The 22578-nt window shown below is 40.0% G+C and overlaps 1 protein-coding gene across 15 annotated transcripts in view; it reads left to right on the forward strand.

The window, feature by feature from the left end:
- The first annotated feature begins 18831 nt into the window (after window positions 1-18831).
- SHANK2 (SH3 and multiple ankyrin repeat domains 2) overlaps window positions 18832-22578 on the forward strand; it is a 320253-nt gene continuing 316506 nt past the window's right edge. For 10 of the 15 annotated variants that reach the window (XM_032444759.2, XM_032444761.2, XM_015863580.3 and 7 more), the window contains exon 1: window positions 19193-19313. The gene's annotated coding sequence lies outside the window, so the exon portion shown is untranslated. Of the gene's footprint in view, window positions 18963-19192; window positions 19314-22578 lie in introns of those variants that run through there. The other 5 variants (XM_085548207.1, XM_085548210.1, XM_085548206.1 and 2 more) reach the window with 3 other exon arrangements.

The following is a 22578-nucleotide window of genomic DNA, read 5'->3' on the forward strand; positions in this document are numbered from 1 at the left end:
GTGTCTACCTTTTTTCTTCTCTACCTGGAACAGTGTAGTTGGCCCAGATTCTCATCAAACTAAAACTAAAAATCAGGAATTATTCAATAAAAGTTAATTTCACCAGAAGCCAGAATGTAGTCATTCTCAGAAATTCACGTGGCTTTCCAATCCATATTAAGATACAGCACTTCTTGCAATTGCTTTGTTGCTTTTTTTTTAAAAAAAAGATTTGTCACAGTGTGCTGTTGAGGCACTAACCAGAAAACAGCACCCAGTTCAAGTGGACAAAGGCTGGCTGTGTTTCTTAGAAAATCAGAAAAAAATAGTATAAAAAAAAGAAATTCGAGAAATGGTCTGGAGTCTCAAAATCATGATAATGATGAGAAAATTAGAAGTTCAACTTCTTTCAATAGAACATACCTCAGGGTAAACTCCAGGGGGAGCGTTGTGAACACTTGGTTACAAAGTGCTATGAAATCTAATGATTGGGCAACAAAAAACAGCATGTGTAAACTGAAGGCAGACCAAGTCAGACTGTATTTAAGCTTCATTGAGGGTAATTAACTATTGGACATGTTAACCTATGAACGTAATGAATTTGCTGAAGTATTTAAATTAAGACCATGTATTTTTCCAGCCGGAAATTACTGGATGTGGCTCTTTGGTATTTGCAAAGTTAAAATAATTCATAATAGCCTCTTTCAGCCTTATAGTTTAAGACTTTAAATGCTATACACTCACAACTTTTCCCTTTTTCTAAGTGTGGGGAAGGAGAGTTGCATAATGGCTTTTGTGGCAGTATGGATGTATTTTGCACTGACATGTTCTTGATTAAACACAAAGCATCAGCTCTCTCAGAATTCTTGCTCCCACACATTCCCAAGTGTTTTACTGGGAACACTACAGAAGCACCTTGTCTTTACTCCCTTGTCAAATTAAGATCTTTCTTAATTTGCTTTTGTTCTTTACTATTTCTCTTATACAGTATCACTGCACTGGCTGAATGTTGATCTTTGTGGTGGATCCCTTATTCATGTTTAATTTACTGCTGGCTATTCTGTCAGAACTGTTTCCCGGAGGCCTCTGTAACTATATGCACAGATTCTCCTCCTGTAAAATCTTTTTGTTATTGCTGCTTCTTCAGTGAGGCAGCACAGGATGGGTTAGGCAAGCTCTTTGCTGGTAAATGCATGCTGACTGCTCACAGTTTAGGTATACTTTGCTAAATGTTCCATGCCTATTATTTTCTACTGTTCTCATTATTTGAATCATGCTTGCAGAACCTCATAGTATTTTTTTTTTCCCCTGGATATTCATGACAAAAGTAATCTGAGATTCCTCCAACTTTGTGCGCAGCTTCTGAGTTATTCTGTCTGTCCCAAAGAATCCATTGTTGCTATTAAAGCTTAACAGTAGCACTTAGCTGATTTCTGACTAACCAGAGGCTTGAATTATCAATTATTTTCCTCTCTTCACCCTTTGATTTGTGTGCAGTCCCTCTTTGCTACCTTTACGAACAACAAAGCTAAGGATGATATCTGATATCTGATAGGGCGCTTTCTATATGCTATGACAATTTTATTCAATTTTCATCTATATTACCTGTTTCTCCAGTTTATTATTCATATATAAACATGCTTCTCTTTATTTGCCTGTTGCCCCTAGCCAGTAACACACCCCATGTCCCAGGTATTTGGCCCAAACCTTTATTGCCAAGACCACCTCATTTCTTATGGTTTTGAATGCTAATAAGTATCTTGGGTAAACAATGAGTTCACCTGTTCCTGTGCTCTGTGCTACACCCTTTTAACTTCAACTGGGAGCTACAGAGCTGAAAGCTGTCAATATCTTTGCTATAAAAATCATTTTAGTGCTACTCGTAAAAACAAATAAACACCTTTTCTGTCTCAGATTATGTGCTCCTGCTGACAAAGGATTGCTTTTCTTGTGTGAGTGCAGTACATACAACGTCTCTTCAAGGATATGATATCATAGCCTCTTGCTAATGCATTGGTGACCCATTTTTATTTTGTATCATGCTGTTCAAAGACAAAAGAAGGTGAGACCATCTGAGAGAGCCTGAGTGATTAATTGCTCTGTGCTACCTGTCCCAGAATGCAGATTGAAATTGGAGCGCTCTGGATCCCAAAGTTGGATTCACAGAAAACAGCTGCTTTTCCAGTGTTACATTTTTTTTTTCGAATAAGAAGCAGAAACTCACATCTGCTACTTAATATGTGAATGATATTTAAAATACTGGGTTGTTTCAGTCAGATCTAAGCTACAACAGCTTCAGTCATTTAAATCCACTTGTAGCCTCTTCCTGTTGCCTATCACAACCATCGAGAAGCACTTATAAAAAGTGTGTGTTCCTGTGCATTATGCTCATGTTTTCATTTAAAGCCATCAGTGGTTGCTCATTTCCATTCTTTAGAATTTATGAGATCATCTCTGATAAACTGTTTATTTGGTATTAACAACTGTGGGGAATCAGGCTATGGTACTCATACCATCGCTGTGGTGCTTGAGCAACTTACCATCATGTGTGAATTTGTTTTTTGAATACTTATTGAGTGAGGGAAGCAGAGTTCCCATTACATAAATAGCAAACAGACAAGCAAACATTTATGTGTTTGCATAAGAAGGAACATCAAAACCAGCAAGTGTCTTTGCAGGAGTGAAGTTAAGCATTCAAACAAGCATTTGAGGAAATCAGGGTAGAACAACTACCCAGCCCAAGAGTGTAAAAATGCTTTGTACAGATGGAAAAGAGGTCTCCAGAGCCACATGCCAGCAATAAGGCTGTGCAGCTGGATGGAGGAACATCTCACTTGGAACAGCGCTGAGGAGAAGTGGCAGCAGGAGGGACAGCCACAGCTAGGGATAATCAGCTGGACCCTCCAAAACCGTTAAAAGCACAGTTAGTGGTTGGGCTGAAAAGTCCTGTGGAGTGATTTTGTCTGCTCTAAAAAGTGACTGTTTATATGTTTGTTTCCTGGGGAGGGTGGTTAGTGCAGGGATCCTGCTGGTGCTGGCAGTCATACCTCAAGACAATTAAGATTTCTAAGTTGCACAAGGAATTTTTTTCTTTGCTTTGATTCTTCTTCCCTTTAAAATCCTGAAAGTGTGTAACCTGTCAAGCTTTATGGGTTTCACAAACTCAGCAGAGATGGTTATTTGTAGCAGATTTTTTCAAGGTGTTATATACTAATAAGTGAATTATCCTTTTTCTCAGAGCCTGTGACATTATCCTGAACTTGAGGCTGGAGAAAGCATACAGCTTGAGTCTTATTTCTATTTGGCTATCATAAACCTGGTGCTTGGTCACCGGGCCTCACCTCCTTCTGAAGATGCTGTGTGGAGAACTAGTGCCTGGCTGAGCAGGGTTCAGACCTTCCCTCCACTCCTGCCTGGAGGTGGCTGGCATCCCATGACTGTCTCTGTTCCATACCTGAAGGATATGAAAGAGGAGAACCTGGTGAGGCATTCCAAGAATCCACACAAGCATGTAAAGCCTATTCTGGTTTGTTTCAGAGCGGATGGCATATAGAGAAGTGTTAGGTTGTTTATAATTATCAACACCTTCAGTGCTTATCTGCTGGCATGGGCCATGAAGAACAGCCCAGTGACTGTCTGTATCTATTTCCCAGCTGTCACAAGTGTATTTGATCATCTCTGCTGGCTATCACCTGTCAGACAGACAGCAAATCCATTTTCTAAGAAGCACAGAGGTTTTATTATTATCTGAGAATGCTATGACATTTCTTAATCATTCTGAACATTCAATGTGATATCCTACATTTCAGGGTACATACAAGAGCCTTCCTGAAGGGGAATCTCAGGCACTTGGCCCCAGCTGCTTTCTGCCACAGTACGGCCCTGCTATCAGCAATGGGTATATGACCAAGGGTAGAGCAGAGCTCTGTATTTCTGGGTTACACAATGATCCACTGTGCCCTGCAATCTGGGACAACAAGGAACGTAACATCATCTAGATATTTTGAGAAATGGGGACGTAAGAATTAGAACATTCTTGTCGGCTGCTTTAATGCTTTTTTCATGACAGCAAGTAATATTATTAAAAAATAATAATTACTGAATATTTAGCAGAATTGCATCAATTCCTAAAAAGATAGGAAATTGGCAAAGAGATATTCTGAGCCTTCTAACAATAAAATCATCTGATAACTTTTCCCTTTTCAGAGTGATTTACTGCATAGACAGTGTTGATGAAGCTTAGATATGATTTGAGATTATATGGAATGTTAAAAGGAATTGAACAGCTATTTTAAAGATAATAGATACTGCATCTTTCTAACACAAGTTTTATTGTAGAATTTGAATAGTTTTGTGCACCTAGACAAGTCTCTAAAACTATATATGTAAATACAATTCTGTGATTTAATAATTGACTTGATGTTACATGCTTCAGAGTCCTTGGGAAGAGTGCAAGTGAGAAACTTTACTGGCTTTCATAGAGCAGTTCATAGGTGATTTAGGTCCCTATTGATGAAGAAGTATTTTCTTGGACACAAATTATAACAGGGAAATGGTATGGAAGTTGAATAGATAGAAGACAATGAGGGCAGCGTGATGTTAATTGTTCTGTATTTGTCATAGTGGGCTCAACGTAGTGTCTTCATAGTCTATGAATGTCTTGGAGTTTGCAAGCTAAGGCAGACCCTCTATCAGTAAGTGCATTCCTGTCATTATCTTGTACTCCTGCTCCACAGGTGTGCACCACACTTAGCAGAAAATTAGAAAAGACATGAATCTTAAAATAACACAGAAAAGCAAAGATGCAAGTGGTGAGAAGAGAAATGTTAGTAAAGGACCTGGAAAAGAATTTTTGCTTCTGCTTTCTCTTGTGAGGTCTCTACTATTTTGTCATCTACTGTAATAATCACAAGGGATAGAAATATTTGTCCCATGCTGCATCAGAGCTTCTTTTCACTGTCTACAGTTAAGTCACCTGAATATTAGATGGACAAAACTAGATGTCTTTTTCCTTCTATCAAATTCACTTAGATTTACTTTCTAAATTTCACATGTGTATGGATGCACATGTGAAAGATATAACTTTGTTCAAGAAGCTAGAAACTGGGGCAGCAGATAGTAACAATGGAACTTCCTTTTTCTTTAGTGGCTAAATCAACTTAATCTTCTATCTATTTGGAATAGACTGAAGCACGTTTTTAAGCAGCTGCCAAATACCTGCAATAAATTATTATGTTTAGTTTTGTAGGGAAAACTGAATCTATAAATTGCATTTGCTTTAAGGCAATTTGTTGCTTGTTAGAAGAGTGGAGAGCTCTTAAAAGGATTCTACATACAAAGGATACTCATACTATGAAAGTATACTTTTGTACCTACTTATAAGTACATGATATAAATATAATGTAATTTGAATGTATTAAGATAGGGATTATTAGGGGAGGGGAAAGGAAAAGGGGGAAATTTTACTTAATTGGATGTTTGAAATAAGGACAGTGGCAGTCTGTTAAATTATTTGCAAAATGCTAAATCAAAATCACTTTATTTTATAGGAAGCTGCAATTCTGGAAGTGCTGACAGTGTGATAGTTACAGCAGGGCAGACAGTGTCTTCCTCGTGAGTTTTCTTGCTCCTCTAATTTGCAGAACTTTTCTGAAACAGATTCTCTCATTTTTTCTTTCATGAGGATTATTCATGCTATGACTATCCATGAATATTCAAAAATTACCCTATTATTTGAATACATTTGGCCAGATGAATTGTATGCACTTCTTGATTGGAGAAAAACAGACGAACTCTTTGTTCAAATATTTGCACTGATGCATTTTCCATGTTTTGAAACTGTATTCATACATTTGACTTTTAAATGATTTTTCATGAGCATTGATTTCCCAAAAGTTATTGCTCAGATCTTTCCACGTAGCATACTCAATAATGATGTGAATGTAGCCAAGCTGTCCTGATTTGAAAATGAGAATATCTGTGACAATTGATTTTTAACTTTACATCCAATTTCCATGTAATATGTTGTTTTATGTGCGTATGGCTGTAAACCATTCACCTGCAGAAGCTACTCAGAAACATAGTTGTGCTGTCTCATCTTGTGGCTGCTTACTGGTAGTGCCATGACTCTTATCAAATATTTAGGAAACTCTTACTGAAGCACTGTTCTTCAGCTGTGATTGTGACATAGCTGGGTACTCAAATAGAAATTTTATGCCCTTAAAGAATAACTGAGTGCTGGGGTTTAGAGGATCTTATTTGGTTTAAGCTTACAGTTCATAACATCAAGCAATAAGACATTTTATGCATACCAAGGTGAAGAGAAAAACAGAGGTAATAACATCAGGTACCCATGGGGAAGCTGGTGGAGTATTTTTGCCTGCTTTGGGACTCCAAGCACAAGGTAAGAAAACATACAGAAAACAGAGCTCGGGTCCCATGTGTCTACATGATGTGTGCCTAAGGCTGGCTTTGCAGAGGTGGAGGCTAGTCTTCATCAGATATTACAGATATGTGGTGAGAGTCAGCAGCTCTTAGTTGCGTTATTTGATCTAAGTTTAGTACTAGACCAGCCCACTGATCTGTTTCTTCAAGACATTGCATATTTCCTCCAAGGAGCCTATATTCCCAATCAGAGCTTCAATCTCTATCCTTCCACCCCTTTCTATTTCAGCAGCAGTTTTCTATTTGATTTTTTTTTCTTTTTTTTTTCTTTTTTTTTTTCTTTTTTTTTTTCTTACTGACACCGCATCAGATTTTGTGCCAGGAGAAGAAAGACCCAGTGACGGGGATGGCCTATTTACTGCACCTGAGTTAGAGGCAAAGCTGTGATTTCAGCATGGATGAGCTTAATAGCAAGAAATATGTGGGCTCAGAGGTGAAGCTGCACTGGAGATCGCCTGTCTTTTCAATAGTCACGCTTTGATTAATTTATACCTGTGCCATCTGAATTTTCTATTCTCTCTTCAGGAAGCTGTTTGTTTTCGTGTCCCCCAAGACCGTTTCCTTCAGCAGGTGAGGCGCTTGTATAGGCCTTTTTCTCTCCCCTCAGATCTCTTCGAGAGCTGATGTAGTTCTGTGCTTCTTGACATCAGCTGATCCTCATCAAACTGTTTCCCCCAGATGAGATTTGTCAACAGAGAAATCAAATAAGCAAGAGTTTGCCTTGTTTCTCACCCAGATATGCAAGCTCTCTTCTGGTTTAGCTGAGCACATGTTGCCGTGTACATCCGACTGCCAATACATTTGAGAGTTCTGGAAAAAGCCAATCCTGTCTTTCATACTGCATCAGCAAATGATAAAGCAAATGCTTTGCAGACAGGGTGACCTCTGAGGACTAGTGATATAGATGAAGAGTTGACAGCAGAGGACAACTTTTAAAATACATACCTTTTTAGGTACTGTTGGTAGCTTTGTGTGATAGGTAGAGGTATGTGCAAATCCACCCTTGTTGCCTCAGTCCCCTAGGACACAGGGCTCATGGTCTTTCCTCCTTTTCAGGGAGGCCATCTGTGGAAAACTCCTCTCGGCTGTCCTACAGCCTTTCAAGCACGTCTGGGACATGCTGAAGTTCAACTGAGGTCCAGGAGTTACTGAGGAAAAAAAGAAGCATATGACCGCCTGTGAAATCCAGAGGGTCAAAGAGAATAACTAGACTTTTATGCATAAAAGCTGGATAGAACCAAGTTTTCTCACATGGGTCAGGTTGTTGGTTGGGCTCAATGTTCTTGAAGTTTTTTTTCAACCTAGATGATTCTAGGGCTTATGCAATTTGTGATGAGCCATGCAAAGACCTTTCTCTGTCACCACTATGTAAAATGATTGCATTCATGGCTTGAGATAGTTTTCTTCCTGAGCTGGGATGCCTTTGGTGACCAAGTGCACTGCTAAAGGGACAGAAAGCAGCTTGCTCCATCCCTCGACTATTATAGCATAGCAAATATTATGCATAACTGACTGATTTTTGTGAGAGCAATGAAAAGTGTATGAGCTTGCAAAAGGTTTATGTATGTTTTATAGCAGAAACAATCATGAGAGTAAAACTACATTGTTTTACACTTTTATGCTTCCTTTCTGCTTTTAGTTCCTTTTGCCTGTGAAGTCAAGCAAGAGATTATTTTCTGCAAACGTCTCAGGGAAAACATAGCAGTACAGTTGTGTATTTACGAAATGGCATTAATCACATTGTAAATTCTGTCAATCAAACTATATATTGCCGAATGGGATGTTATGTTTGTTAACGAAGCATGATCCCAATCACACTCCCTAATAGAGCACGAAACAGAGGCTACAGCAACTTTTCTGTAATTCCTTGCAGCCAGAGTCTTGTTTCCCAGAACTTTCTCCACTGGGGGTGTTCCACCACTGAATATTATTTCCAGTACAATGGGCTATTCAGCAATGATAATTATGCTTTGAAAATGCTAAGTGACAGGCTTGTAGCTGGTATAAAGTGATTCAAATGAACCTATGCTAGTTTCGTGTCATAGCCACTGTGTGCATGTAGTTGAAAAGCAAAAGCTTTAATCCCTGCAAATGTTTCTTTTTAATTAGAAACATTGCTAGGGAAAAGGCATAACTTCTTTTATTTCTTTTCTACCTTTTTTTTTTTTTTTTTAATCCACAAGTAAATAAATGTTAGAATAGGATGGTCCTTTGTGAACAGAAAGTCTAGTATGATCTTACTAAATATAGAAATACTTTGAGAGTGTCTTTGAGAGTCTTGTAGATCTCAATAGTTTTGAAAGCCTGGCAAGCTATGGCTTCTGAGAATTGGAAGCAAAATAATGTGAAAGCATGTAAGTTGTTTACCAAGTAAGAGAAAACCACCTTCCGATTTGTAGAAAATAAAAAAAGATGACAAATAACTGCTGATAATTGGCTGCACCACTAACTCAAGCGATTTATGTTATGTAAATCCATTTCCATGCAAGGCTTTGAATGTTACACTGCTCTAAATTAGCTAAGGATTACTTTGTCCTCTAAATTAGGTGAGGATCAGTTTGTCCTCAGGCAGCCTTGTGACAAAAGGAATGGATTTCCAGTCATTATGGTAATCTGCTACAGTAAATTGAAAGTTAAATTTCATGCCTTACTCTATCTCTGAAATAAACATAGTAATCATTTACCTTGTCACTGACATTGTAGTAGTTACAATTTGATTTAAACACTGAATTAGCAATATTTAGTTAATTTTTTATATTAAAAATAAGAAAATAAATCTGAAAATAGGAATCACCATAATGACAAGACATTTTTTAATGGAGTAAAGATGCTGTGCATCACATAAAGTGAAATACATTTCCATCACTTTTAACTAAGGAAATGTATTTCAATTTCCACTCATAAGTAGCATTTTTACCTGTCTTCTTAGGAAAACACACACTGAAAAAAAAATCTTAATTTGCTTATTATATTTCTGTTGTGTGCATTTGAAAATATGAAGGCTACTCAGAAAGTAGTGCCTCCTATTTCACTGCGATGGTCCATGACATCAGAAGCAGATATTGATATTGTGGTAGTAGAGACTGAACCTTCCTGACAATATTCCATTACATTTTGTTGTGGTCTGAGCAATGGCAACAGAGGAACATTCTGACATAATGAAACATGATGTGGAAGCACAGTGTGTTATTTAATTTCTCTGTGAGGAAAAAATGGCAGCCACTGACATTCCCTGGTACTTGCTAAGCTTTTAAGGAGACATAACAGTGGATGTGAACATAGTAGGGCAGTGGATGATGCATTTCAGCAGTGATGACAGCGATGAAAATGACGAGTTACGTTTTGGATGGCCATGAACATCTGTCGCACCGTGAAATGAAGAGCATCTTGATCAACTCATCTGTGCAAATCAGCTGATTACAACCAGGGAATTGTGTACAGAGCTGAATATTATCTTCAATGCATTGGAAACAATGCTGGCAACATCGGACTATCACGAAGTTTGTGCCAAATGGGTTCCATGAGTGCTCACAGAGGAACAGAAAAAACACTGTGTACATGTTAGTTAGCACCTCTTGAACCAGTACAAGGCTGAAGATGATTTGCTTGAGTCACTGTACTTTCTGTGAAACTAAGTAAAGCAATTGTGAAGCAGATTAGACTATGAAAATAAGTGAAGGAGAAAGAGGGGATGTATGATTTTGGTGTAACTTATCTTTGATGTGCTAATCCATTATTTTTCATAGATGCAAAGGTTAAATCCATTAACTGGCGATCTTCCAGTGTGGAGAGAGAGAGCTGACATAGAAAGCTTAAGCTAGCAAAACCACAAAGTACTTGATCTTTGAATGTATGACTTTTATTGTCAGCAGCAAAAATGACTTTCATGTGTTCGCTCTACATGTGATGAAATGAATGTAAACTAATAGCTACAGTCATTTCCTCTGGGTAAATCTATCTAAACGATCTTAAATACTAGAATGCAGAAAGGCTAATGGCTTGACTGGCTGACATGATAAACATCTACAGCTGTTTGTGAAGCCAAAGGCAGGTCTTGCGTGCTCACTGTCTTTGAAAATCAGGTCACATCACCAGCAATGTCTATAAGGAATCTTCTTGGTTTTAGGAATATTTATATAAACTTTCACTGGGACAACAGTCTGATGTATCACTTCAACATCTGAGTTCCTAAAAGCTGAAAAGGTTGGAAGTGGTTGGGCTTGTTTGCCTTCCAGGAATTGTTAGATGACAGGTGTAGTGTTTTTATCCCCAGTTCTTGAATGTGTCAGGGTTTTGCATTTATACCTAAAGAAACAGTATGTAGACCTTAAGGTAATTTCTAGGAAATGAACAAACATTTGAGGTTTTATAATTCACATGTGCTAACTCCCCTTGCTAGAATTACAGTTCAGGGATAAAACAAACTCAGCAGTTCATGCCTGAGTGATTATAATTTTTCTGTGTTACAGAATATCTGTAAACCTGCTACGAAGCATGGCTATGATTACATTTGATGTTTGTTATGTTTTTGTTTGTTAGGAAAATGATTTCATGTCAATATTTTCATATTACTGGATAATCTTACTAGAACAGGAAAGAAAAATAATTTATTTTAAAGACTTCAGGATGTCACTTCTTGTTCAGCAATTAACACAAAATATAAAGCAGAAGAAAATGGTTAAGGTTTGTAAACTATAGACATTTTATAACGTGAATATCAAGTGGCAAGCTCTTTGTATGTTGAACTGATACATTTTGTTTATATGTTGTTTTAACTGAGCAACTGAGCTAAATATTTATGTTTTACGAGTTACATTTTGGTAGTATATAGCACAAGGACAAACCCACAAACATAATACTAGCATGTGGAGAAAAGAAATTTTGGAATGATTTGTCTCTTTGGCAATTGTAAATCTGGAGCTGTCAGGTGACTGACAAGTTCAAGGCTCTTCCCTAGGACTGGGAAAGGCTTCTTTGCATTGGACTCTTAGGGTAGACTTTTGACCACTCGCTCAGATCCCAGAGCTATATAGATGCTTGGGAACAAAGTGGCAGACGTAGTCCCACACTTTGGCTTAACTCATAAGCTACCCATATTTTGTTGGTAACACTCTCTAGCTAGATAGGACTTTACATTTGCTTAAAACATTGTGTGTTAGTAAAGCTCACACTCTCTCTGCTTCATTGCCTATTGCAGAATGTTTTGAGCAGATCTGTGAAAACAACCAATCCTAATAACCTGCCATCTGGACTCCAGAAATTTCAGGGTTTCTGACTTTAAACTAGCTTTAATCTGCTCACTGGGCTGCATGTGTTACTGGCTGGAACATCTCCAGGCTAGAGCATCCTACTTGAGAGAGGAAGGATCACTTCAAATGTGCATATTTTAGCCAACCTGGAACACAAATCTGTGTGCAACCTGAGCAATCATGCTGTATTTCACCTCCTATGTCATATGGCATTTACAGACATATCCCATGTCTTTCCATTAGGACTCAGTGTTCATACAGTCTAACAATACAGACCTGACTCCAATGACAGCTCACACCCATTTTTTTTTAATCCTCTCATAGGATAACTGTAGAAACAATTTTCTCAAGATTGTCAGATAATTTAAAAACAACCAAGTTAACAAACTTTAGGAAAATGCTGCTCAGTAATGGCAATGTATATTGTATGGTAACTGTTGGCCCAAACCACTGATTGATCTCCTGGGGAAAGAACCTGGTCAGCCCTAGGAGCACAGGTGACAGCAATTCAGCTGTGTGACTGGAAGTGGTGCACTCTGGCTGCACGTCTCTTAGACCTCATTTAAGGGCTGACTGCCATTAGGGAAGGATCTTTGCTTGGAGGTTTCAAGTCCATCCCTTGTGGAGTTTCCTTGTGAGCCTAGATGTTCAGAAAGTGGTGAGTACTTCTCCTTTTTAATGCCTTTTTATTGTGCTAGTCTTTTTGTTTTTTACACCTCTTGTATCTCCATTTCATCATGTTGATCTTTCTGATTGTTACATATGTGTATCTAACAACAAATTGATTACTATAAATATTTGACTGTCTTATTTTAATATATGACTAGTTACATTAGATTTTATGTTCCCTCTCAGCTGAGTTTTGTAACTATGACACATGGTTACAAATTCCTCAAATGCTGCATGAAAAAGCAAACTTGAAACTACTGGTGCTATCAGCAGATAACACACTTTCTCAGTGACTTGCTGCTATCTACTATGGCCTGCCTGGCTGATTAAGGGGAAGGTGTAACTGGCAGTAAAACAAGTAAAAGTAGAAGAGAAAGAAATATCTTTTATCACTTTTCTATATGTTCTGGGTTCCTATAATATGGTAGTAATCACACAGTGTTCATGTATATTTCAGTTTACAAAACTGATTTACAGTTTACAAGAATTTGAGTAGGAATAGGATCTAAGCTTACCTCCACCGGATAGCTTTAGCCACAGTTCAGAAACTTCAGACCTGTGTAAGAGGGGATATAATATAGAGTTAACAAGAAGGATTCTTTAGGTCTTTCTCTCTTGTATTGACTAATTCATCCCTTGAGAAAGATTCCTAACCTCTGTTTTTACCTTAATGGATCAATATGGAAAACATTGAAAGTTCTACGTGAATAATGATAACAGAAAAATTGCTGCTTAGTTTTCTCTGAGGTTCTGGTTAGTTACTGCTAAATAGAGTAACCTTTGCTTAGTTTACAAACTGGAGATTATATTCCAGCATTATGAATACTACTAGAATCATAGAATCACAAGGTTGGAAAGGACCTACAGGTTCATCTAGTTCAACCATCTTCCCATAACCATTACTACCACAAGACACTAAACCATATCTGGTTTAACTGCTAGCAAGCATCTCTTCCCCTTGATGAACAAATACTGCATTTGGCAGGTTCAAATAAAGGCAGAGGGTATGTGCAGCTTCACAGCAGGAAGCCTTTCCAGTTTTCCTGTTTTGATGAACTCTCTTAGCAAGAAAAAAAAAGTGAATTCTTATTTTTAAAGAGTGTGGTCCTAGTTTAATGTTTAAACTCTGACAAATATCTTGTCCTGTAGCTTTGGAACAGGTACAAACCTTAGCAAGTGGGGTATTACGGCTCTAAATGGTTAAATGTGGCATAGTCCTGATTCTGAGGAGTACATTTTGAGATAGAAAACCACAACAAGAAAAACTGTTAGTAAATATCCCTGCCGGCGTGAAAAGCAGAACATCTGCTGAAGTCACGAGTAGTTTGTTGCTTGAGTTAGCAGCAGGACAGCTGCTAACTGATTAGCTATGGCTTGATAAGAGAACAGGAGCACAGTGGATAGAAATATTTGTCATTTAAAGTTGCTAGAAATCAGGCTAAAGAATGAAAATCTAGATAGAGGCTTTTTCTTTTTAATTATTTTTTGTTTTGAGAAATTGCTGCAATGATTTTTAAACTATTAATGCTTCTCCAAACTGAAATACATGTGGATGGAATCACAGGATTTCATCATGCTCACCAGAGTATTGAAGTAAACATTTGCCTGTTCCTACCGAGAAAAGCACATAGTGCATGCAAAGTACTGAGCACATAATCCAAAATTAAGTTAAAGCATAGACTTAGGGTTTCCCATGTATGCTGAGATTAGCTGGAATACGGCACTTGCATTCATTTGCACCTGTGTTATTGGTCCGATTTGCAGAGCTGTGACACTAGCCTGCACTTTGGGCCACGTGCTGAAGACAGACCCAGCCTGCTTTTTTATTTTTCTCTTAAACTCAGCTTGTGTGAGGATCCCTGATTTAAAGAAGGTGTGGTAATTCAAACACCTGTGAACTTCAAATATCCTCCCATTAGGCCAGGTGTAAGGGTTTGTTAACTATGGATTTCGGCATAGTTAACTTTGGCTGCTTTTTCTGTTGGACTGTTTTCCTTGATACCCTGCACTTCAGCCTCGAGGAGGCATGTTCAGTAAATGCTCATAGAGGAGTTGAAGCATGTAATCTTGAATACAAAACGCCATTGTAAGGTGATGTATATTGCCTTCCCAAATGGCATAGAAGAGATGTGAAATGCATGGTGGTTTTCCCACGGCACTGCTTGCGGATGTAATTTTATATTGGCTGGATCAAGGTATCAAAGGTAATTTTATATTGGCTGGATAGAAGAGGGGAAGTTTGTTAAACCTGTCTTATTCAGTTTTGGGGATGGAAAAGGGCAGTCTTTTGTTTTCCACAAGTACTTAAAATGTGTGTTGTGTAAGACGCTTCATTTTTTGCATAGTTCTCATGAGACTCAAGTCTTTAACTGCCATGAGAGGAATACCATAATTTTTCTAAATTTATTACTTTATATACAAATTTTATTTATATGTGTAGATACAGGGATTAAAAACCTGTGTAAACAGCATATACTTCTGAGTGATGTAAGTCACGTTTGTATTTCCATAGTTTTTGTGATTGGCCAACCTCAAGTCATCTTTTACCTATCCCTGTCTCTAGCAAAGAGTGTAAATTACCTGAGGGCTTCAGAGCAAATAAAGCAAGTTGTCTGTCATACTGCAGTGCTAGGAACTGAAATCCTGTAAAAAAACAAACAAACAAACAACAACAAATGTGTATATAAAAATATATATTATCTTGGGCCAATGTACTCGTATCACCAGGGGCTCGTAGTCTCTGGTAAATTACTGCCAATAGAAAATGTGACCACCAGCAGGGTAACTAAGGAAGTAATGTAGAATGTGATCTGTATGGTCATGGTTTTGTATAATGTTCATAACAGGTCAAGCGCAGCGAAAAGTCTTAAAATAAATTATTGTGTAACTGTGTCATTATGTGTGTAACCTGAGGAGGAAATGAATTAACCATTACAATCAGAACACGCATATTACAGATTGCAGATCAAATGAAAGAAAAAACAGCTTTCAAAACAGGAAGATTAGAGGAAAGTTAGCTAACCTTTTATTTAATGCTTAATATGCGCAAGTTTTTGCCTGTAAAAGGTAAGAAGAGGAAATTAGGGAAGATACCTTCTCTGACTCTATAACTATTTAGTTATAATGGAATAGGAACAAATTTATTGCCTTATTATTGCTAATACAAAAGGTTGTTTATCTTGGAGTGCAAGGAACCTAATAAAAATTGACACAAAATATTTATATTTAAATGGCTTATTATTTTAAAGGGCACAATAATCTTCGATCTGGAGACATGGATGTGTTTTTATTTTTCAGATCTGTGTCATACTGGTGCTTTTAGTGACTCTTATTAGGCTGTAATGAAGTGCTGGGGAAATCCTCTCATATTGGCAGGAAAAAGATCTGCGTTAATTTAACTTTATATTGGTTTAAGCATAATAAGCTGGCTTAGTGAGGGCAACTGACAAAATATTTCTGAACACAAGTGGGGAAATGCTTACTGAAGAAGTATGAGAGCAGAATACAGAAAAAAGCAACCAACCCAACAGAGTGGTGAGAGTGGTATGTGTAGAACCATGTAGGAGAGCAAGAGCTTTGAGGGCGTATCTGTAAGCAAACCCACTTAGAAAAATGACAATTCTGTAATATTAAAGTGATTTTATGGGTTTCAGTAAATGTGTAAATGTACAAGAAAGTCTAAATAGAGCTCTAGCAAATTTATACAATTTGGTCTTTTTAGGAAGTTTATTGAAATGCAGATGGAAATGTATTTTAAAAAAAAAGAAAAAAGTGAATTATTTCACCTACCTTTCCTCATATGAGAAATCTGAGTTTGGAGTCCGCTGTGTTATTGCTCCAGTCCTATGTTCACTTCTACAGTTCATCTACGTGCTGGTCCTGATTAATAACACAGCTTAAAAATGTAACTGATGTTAACCGTAATGATAAACAAACTTATTTCAGAGTGTAATTATGACAATGAGAAGTTAGAAAGTTCTTGAAGCTTCCTCTGCTGTGAATAAGAAACAGGGGTTTCACCTCCCCTAACCATATTGTAGTTCTACCCTCTAACATGGTTACTTTACCATGTTACATTTCTATTGTCAATGGAAAATATGGGCAATTGCAGGCAGCAACTCCTGCCCTGCAGTTCTTATGGTACCAGGAGACCAACAAATCCCATCCATGTTGGTCAGATGGGGCTTTCTATGCTCAGTAGCCCAGACTGCTGCAGCAAGCTGATGGACTTCCACAAGTTACCAACAGCCATAACAGGTGTTGGAGTTGCCACCCTTGGAGGTGTTCAGGAAACATTTAGGTGTTGTACTGAGGGATGTGGTTTGGTGGGAAATACTGGTGATAGGTGGATGGTTGGACTGGTTGATCTTGGATGTGTTTTCCAATCTTGGTTGATTCTATGGTTTTATGATTTTATGAAATTAATAGTCCAACATACACATAACTTTGCTGTTTCTGGGAACTGTGTCATTTCTCTTAAATCCAGGGACTCGCCTTCACTGTGCTTTCATATGTTTTTGGAAGGTTAAAGTGTCACAGAAAAAGTTTCTTAATATCTTGTCACAATTCACCACGTTTTTCAGGGAAGAGCTTATAGTTTGGAGCAGCTTCTTCGTCCCAGATTTCTTAGTTCTTACTCAGCTAAAGCTCCTGAAGGTAGTCATAATTCTTTCTGTTAATGGAAGAAGCCTAAAAACTGGAAATAGAAAATATGTTGATCAATGAAGCTTTGGTAGGGCTTAACAAGTCACAATTTTAGGCGTTGCAGTTAAGTGTATAAATTGTAAGAGGGATTTACTTTAATGGTTTCCTGTTAAATCCAGACCCGAAGCATCCTTAAATTCCTCTTGCATTTCAGACATGACAAAGACACACACAGAGCTCAATTTGATCATACTTCAAGGCTTTTCACTTGAAATTTCTGGACATGGTATGCTTTAATTACATGTCAGTATGAATAGAGCTACAGAACGGTGCTCCTCAGGCAGAGCAGAGCAGTTGTCAGCTACTGCCACTGACATAAATGATTTTCATTTGCACTCTTTGTGTATTGGTTGTTGGATACAATATGGAACTTTGAATTGCAGCATAAAAGCAGTTCTCACCTCTTTCCCTCACGTCACTGTTGGTAAGTTTTAATTGTAAAAGATGCAGTAGATGGAGTTTTTGCTCTCAGCACTGCTGTCCTATTTTCCTGTGATATCCCCTGGGGATCTAAGATGAGTTTAAGTCAGTCCATTTTTTTCTCGACTGAGAGAACAAATGTTCAGATGCTTTAAAATTTAAAGAGAGAAATATGGAGATGGGTGGACCAGTTCAGAAGAGGTAGAAAACTCCCATGCAAATTAACCTTTTTTGCTTGCTTGATGGCTTCTGTGTTGCTTTTGTTTGCTTTCAGTTGTCTCTAATGATGTTTTATGTTCTGGGAGCTCAGCGTTCCCAGTTGCCTATGCTGCACCTGAAGAGGAAATGTGTGTGTGGCACTGAGGACCCGCAACCAGCAGAGAGAACTCAGTGTTGTGAACTTCGTCAGGGACTGCACCTACATGCAGAAGATGTTTTGTGTGAAAATTATTTCTGTGGCACAGCTTAATGCTCATTAATATTGATGAGGTTACACAGTTCCTCTGCATGGACTGAAGAAAATTCCAGTTTCAGGGACGTTTGTTCCTTGTTTAAAAAGAAGCATTTGAGAACTACTGTGGGGGAAAGTTTTGCAGCTGCAGAAAGCAGGGCAGAAAGTAAAAGACTGAGTTGCTAAAGACATTTAAAAGTATTTTCTGTTTCTATGCATGTTTTGCTGTTTTATTTGCGTATCTTGCTCCAAAAGTAATGTGTTCTATTTTATTTCCGTGTAAACTTCAGCAGATACAAAGAGCACAGCACTTTGTATCTATCAACACTAAATGTTGCTTTCCTACATAGCTAATAGTGGTGACTATGTATCTTGGCTGGTAGTGAACAAAAGCCCGTGTGCTGTGCACCGGTGGAGGTGTTGCGCTGTCGCTGCTGAACTGCACCACCCAACACCTCTCTGCGCTTGCATCCATTGGTTGGTCTCAATAAGCATTCAGCAAGTGTTAGTGAATGTCAGTGGGTGCTGTGGAAGAATTCAGCAGCACACCTGTACTTTGTGCTCACTTCCATGTCAGGTGCAATTTTGTCGAGCTGCCCCTCCGCTGCCATCTGCAACAAAATGTAATGGAACATTGGTGGGAAGTTTCAGCCTGTGCTGCCATACCACCAACATCTGATGTTGTGGGCTAAGAATCATAAAATAGAAGGCATTACTTTTGGAGCAGCACTTGTTCTTCAGAATGGTTTAACAGAGAAGTAACACGGTCACTCGTCTGTGGTGAGTCTCAAGGTTGGCTCTCTCAAGTGCTCTCAGTTCCATACGTTTGCTTTGATTGTCCTTATTTGCATTGAGTGGTATTACAGATCTGGAATGGGGTGACTGAAACAAAGCCTTGTTGGAAGGGCACTGCACAGAGCAGAGGCCCTTGCTCTGCTGCACCCACCGAGGGCTCAGGTTATGGTTCTCGCTCTTTGCTCGCAGCAGAGGACGCCGTCGCTGAGAGCGCGCCGAACTCTGCGGGGCCGGAGCTGCGCCGCGTGCAGGTGGGTAACGGCGGGGGGGATGTGGAAGAATGTCGGCATCACCCCTCCCTGCTCCGGCTTCCCCCAGCCAAGCGCTGCGCCCACCCCATCCTTGGATCCCTCCGTGGGCAGAGTCTGACGCCTTCCGTTCCTCGAGGAAAGCGACGCGACCGGGGCACAGCATCTCGCCGTGCGGGGACACGGTCGGCGGGTTCTGACCTCGAGCAGTTCGGGGGGGGGTTGGGGGCGGCGGCGAGGCGGGCGCTGCCAGACGGGGGGGTGGGGGCGGCTCCGCGGCCCGGCCCCCGCCCAGCCCGGCCGGCAGCGAGGCTCGTGGGGAGCGCCACCGTCGAGCCCTGTCGCCCGCTACAGGTAGGCACGGCCCAGGGGGGGCAGCGGGGGGGTGAGGGCGTTATCTGCACGGCCTCGAGCTCACGGAGGCAGGTGTGTGTGTGTGTGTCTGTGTGTGTGTGAGCCCCTCGACTTTTGCGGAGGAATTTTTTGTACGGGAGCCTGGTCGAGGCTGGGGGGGAGGAGGTCGCGGCTTTTGGATGGAGGGGCCGAGGGTGCCTGGGCGGAAGGCTGAGAGGCAGAGGGAAGCGGTGGGCAGGGGCTGCAAGTTCAGCCGTCTCTCGTATCTGCGCTGCCGTCTCTCTGCCAGCGAGAGGCGGAGGAGCCGCAGGTGGAAGCGCTTCTTAAGGGCTCCTCCGGGGAGAGAAAGCCGCGGGGTGTCGGAGCGTTGCTCCGCACACCTGCGTTCGTAGGCTTCACTCCTCTGCAAGGGAGTCGCAAACCTCCCCGCTGGGAGCGGTCTGCACGAGAGCGCGTTCTGCTGTTGGAAGTTTTCACTTCTTTGCTTTGTGCCTCACCCTTCTCTCCTTTGCTGCGCTCTTGGCTCTGTTTGACTGTGCTCAGAACGACCTGCCTTGTTTGAGGGAGCCTCTGCCGGGAAGAAAAAATAAAAGCCCTCAAAAACAAATGCTATCTTTGTTTAAAGCTATTTGTGGCTCAAGGTTGTGACTTAGCTGTGGAATTGCACGGCTCGTCTTTGCTTGTATTGAAAGCGCAATAATGCATTAAAATAATCAAAGCTGTGAAGTAGCAAGGCTCAAATGCCTTTTAACCCTCTTAAAGTCTTCTACATCAGCTCCAGTGGTCAGCAACACTCCAGCTCCCTCCGTGGGAAACTGGGAGCTCCTCCGCAGCCGCTGGCACAGATGGAGTAGGAGACGGCGAGATGGGTTAAAATAGGAATTGTTTGTACTGTTTAAAAGTTGCAGCTAATGAAGCAGAGTGCCTGCCGGTAAATTCCTGGCTTTGTTGCTGGATACCACTGTGGGAGTCGTCAGGCTTTGGTGGGAAGCTAGCAGGTCCTCAGCACGTTTGAATTGCAGTAAGTGTTGAAAAGAAACCTGCATAGATTTCGTACCTAGGAGCTGAAGTTTCAGCTGTCTTTCTGGATGCAGTTATTTTGCAGGACATAAACTTTTCTTGTCTTTTCTATACTAAGAATACAACGACTCCAGTTAGAATCAGAAATCAAATGAGAGCACACACCACAGGGGAGTAGTGGAGGCACTGATGCTCAGTTCCTTGCAGCAGCAGCAGGAGGGGGTTAGCCAGAACCCAGTTAGGAAAAGCACTCCCAAATCCGTAGGAGGAGGTAAAATGGCCTCAGAGCTTCGCTCAATTGTGGCAGGACTTTTTTGAATCCCACATTCGATTGTCTGTGTGTGTCTGTGATCTTACATTTGATAATATAGGCATAACCCAGGCATTTGCAGTGATTTCCTCCTAAGTCTGAAAGTTTAGAAGAATTAAGTTGGAAAAAGTAGTAGCTGATTTGGTGGCCAGGCTTGAAGCAATCTTTTGCTTTTCCTGGTATTTTATGGAGAACTAGAACTAAATCCCACAAAGATGTTGCTGAGAAATTTGGCCATCCAACAGATCCTTTGCATTGATTCTGACTAGCTCTTCTAATTGTCCTTTCTTATCCCATAGCACTCATGCTTGCTGTTAGGTGCAGAGTAGATAATCCTTACGTTTCCTGGGTTGGTTTTGCTCTCCTGCCCCCCATTTCAGCTCTTTTTCTCCCTGTGTTTGCACTTTTCTGTTTCTTGGCTGAGGCTGAGCTGGATCTTTCTACTTTCCTTCAGCTCAAGAATTCCTCAGATGCTGTAACCTCTGGGTTACCTCTTAGCTGCCCCACTCAGAGCTAACCCCCGTATTTCCCTGCAGCCTCTTCCATTTTTCTTCTCCACCTCTCTCTTCTTCCTCAGCTGTGCTGCATGTGGAGGAAGGATGTGGCTTCATCCCTTGAGGATGTGCCTTGGGCATCTGGTGAGTGTCAGGTGTCTGGGATGGGGACACGGTGCTCCTTCAACAGCTCTGTCAAGAGCTGTCCAAAGAAGAGAAAGTGAATTATGCAAGAGACTCCAGCTGCTCGATCAAGTTTCTTTCTTAAGTTTCATCAGCAGACTTCAATTTCATTGCTTTGGAGGTCAGCCTATTGTGTTAGGGAGCCTGATGAGCATTTGCTGTGTGACAGAACTGCAAGTTTCTAGAGGAGCCCCGCAGAGCCCCAGCATGACGTAGGTGTTCCCATCAAACTACTTTTCCATTAATTAAAAAAGTAGGCACCCTAGATAGTGTGAACTCTTTGATGAGGACATTAGAGGCAAGTTGCTTATCTTCAGCATTTTAGTTCCTTTTTTAGCTGTTATTTTTTACACGTGGGTTATTCACATCTCTCATCTATCTGGAAAACCTCTGCTGTAACCTACAGGATCATCATTGCTCCATTTTCTAACTTCTCAATCTCATTCTAATCAAGAATGTAAATACATGCATAGTGATTTGCATGTCATTAACTTCAGGAAAACTGTCATGCTAAGAATCAGGGGTTTGGTTTTTTTAATCTAATTTTCTTGCCTGTCTGATAAGTAGCACCTGAAATTCACAAACAAAGATGTCTGAAAATATAAGCTACTTTCCACACTTCACTCTTCCTATATTTTTCACTTCAATCTGAGGAAAAAAAATCATTTAAAAATATGGTTATGGGGATTTTTATAAACCAGTTTCTCTCTTAAGTCTTCAATAAGATGCTTTGCAGGTTTGTGAAGGAGTACAGCCAAGGAAAAATATATTTTAAAATGAAAAATCTAGCATGCTGTGTAGTTACACACAACTTGGTAGCACGGATTTCCTTGTGATCATTTGTGTATGCAGTGTTTAATGTAGTCTACAGATTTCAAAGGAAGATCCTAGACAGGTTTGTACTGATTTCGAGGAATTCTGGGAGACCAGGGGAAGCTGAATGTTGTCAGAAGTGGGCACTGGACTTCAGTTTCCACTGCACAGAGCTGTGTGCAGACACTGACAGTTCAGGCTGCTGAGCTCTGCATGGAGCAGTACATAGATGAGGCTGTAATTGCAGGCAATCTGCCAACAGTTTACATAGTTGTTTTTACTTGATGTCAGAGATGCTGAGAATAAAAATTCAGGGGATTCTTGCTTGATTTTGGAAGTAATAGCCACAGAAATCTGGAGGAGCTGAGTTTGACCCTTTATGCCATCTTTAAGAATAAGCAGATGTGATTTAATTTACTTTAAAAACCTGAGATGTGAAATGGGC

The sequence above is a fragment of the Coturnix japonica genome, chromosome 5 (assembly GCF_054131305.1).
Source record: "Coturnix japonica strain WE chromosome 5, WE-NBRP24, whole genome shotgun sequence".
NCBI classification, from domain to species: domain Eukaryota; kingdom Metazoa; phylum Chordata; class Aves; order Galliformes; family Phasianidae; genus Coturnix; species Coturnix japonica.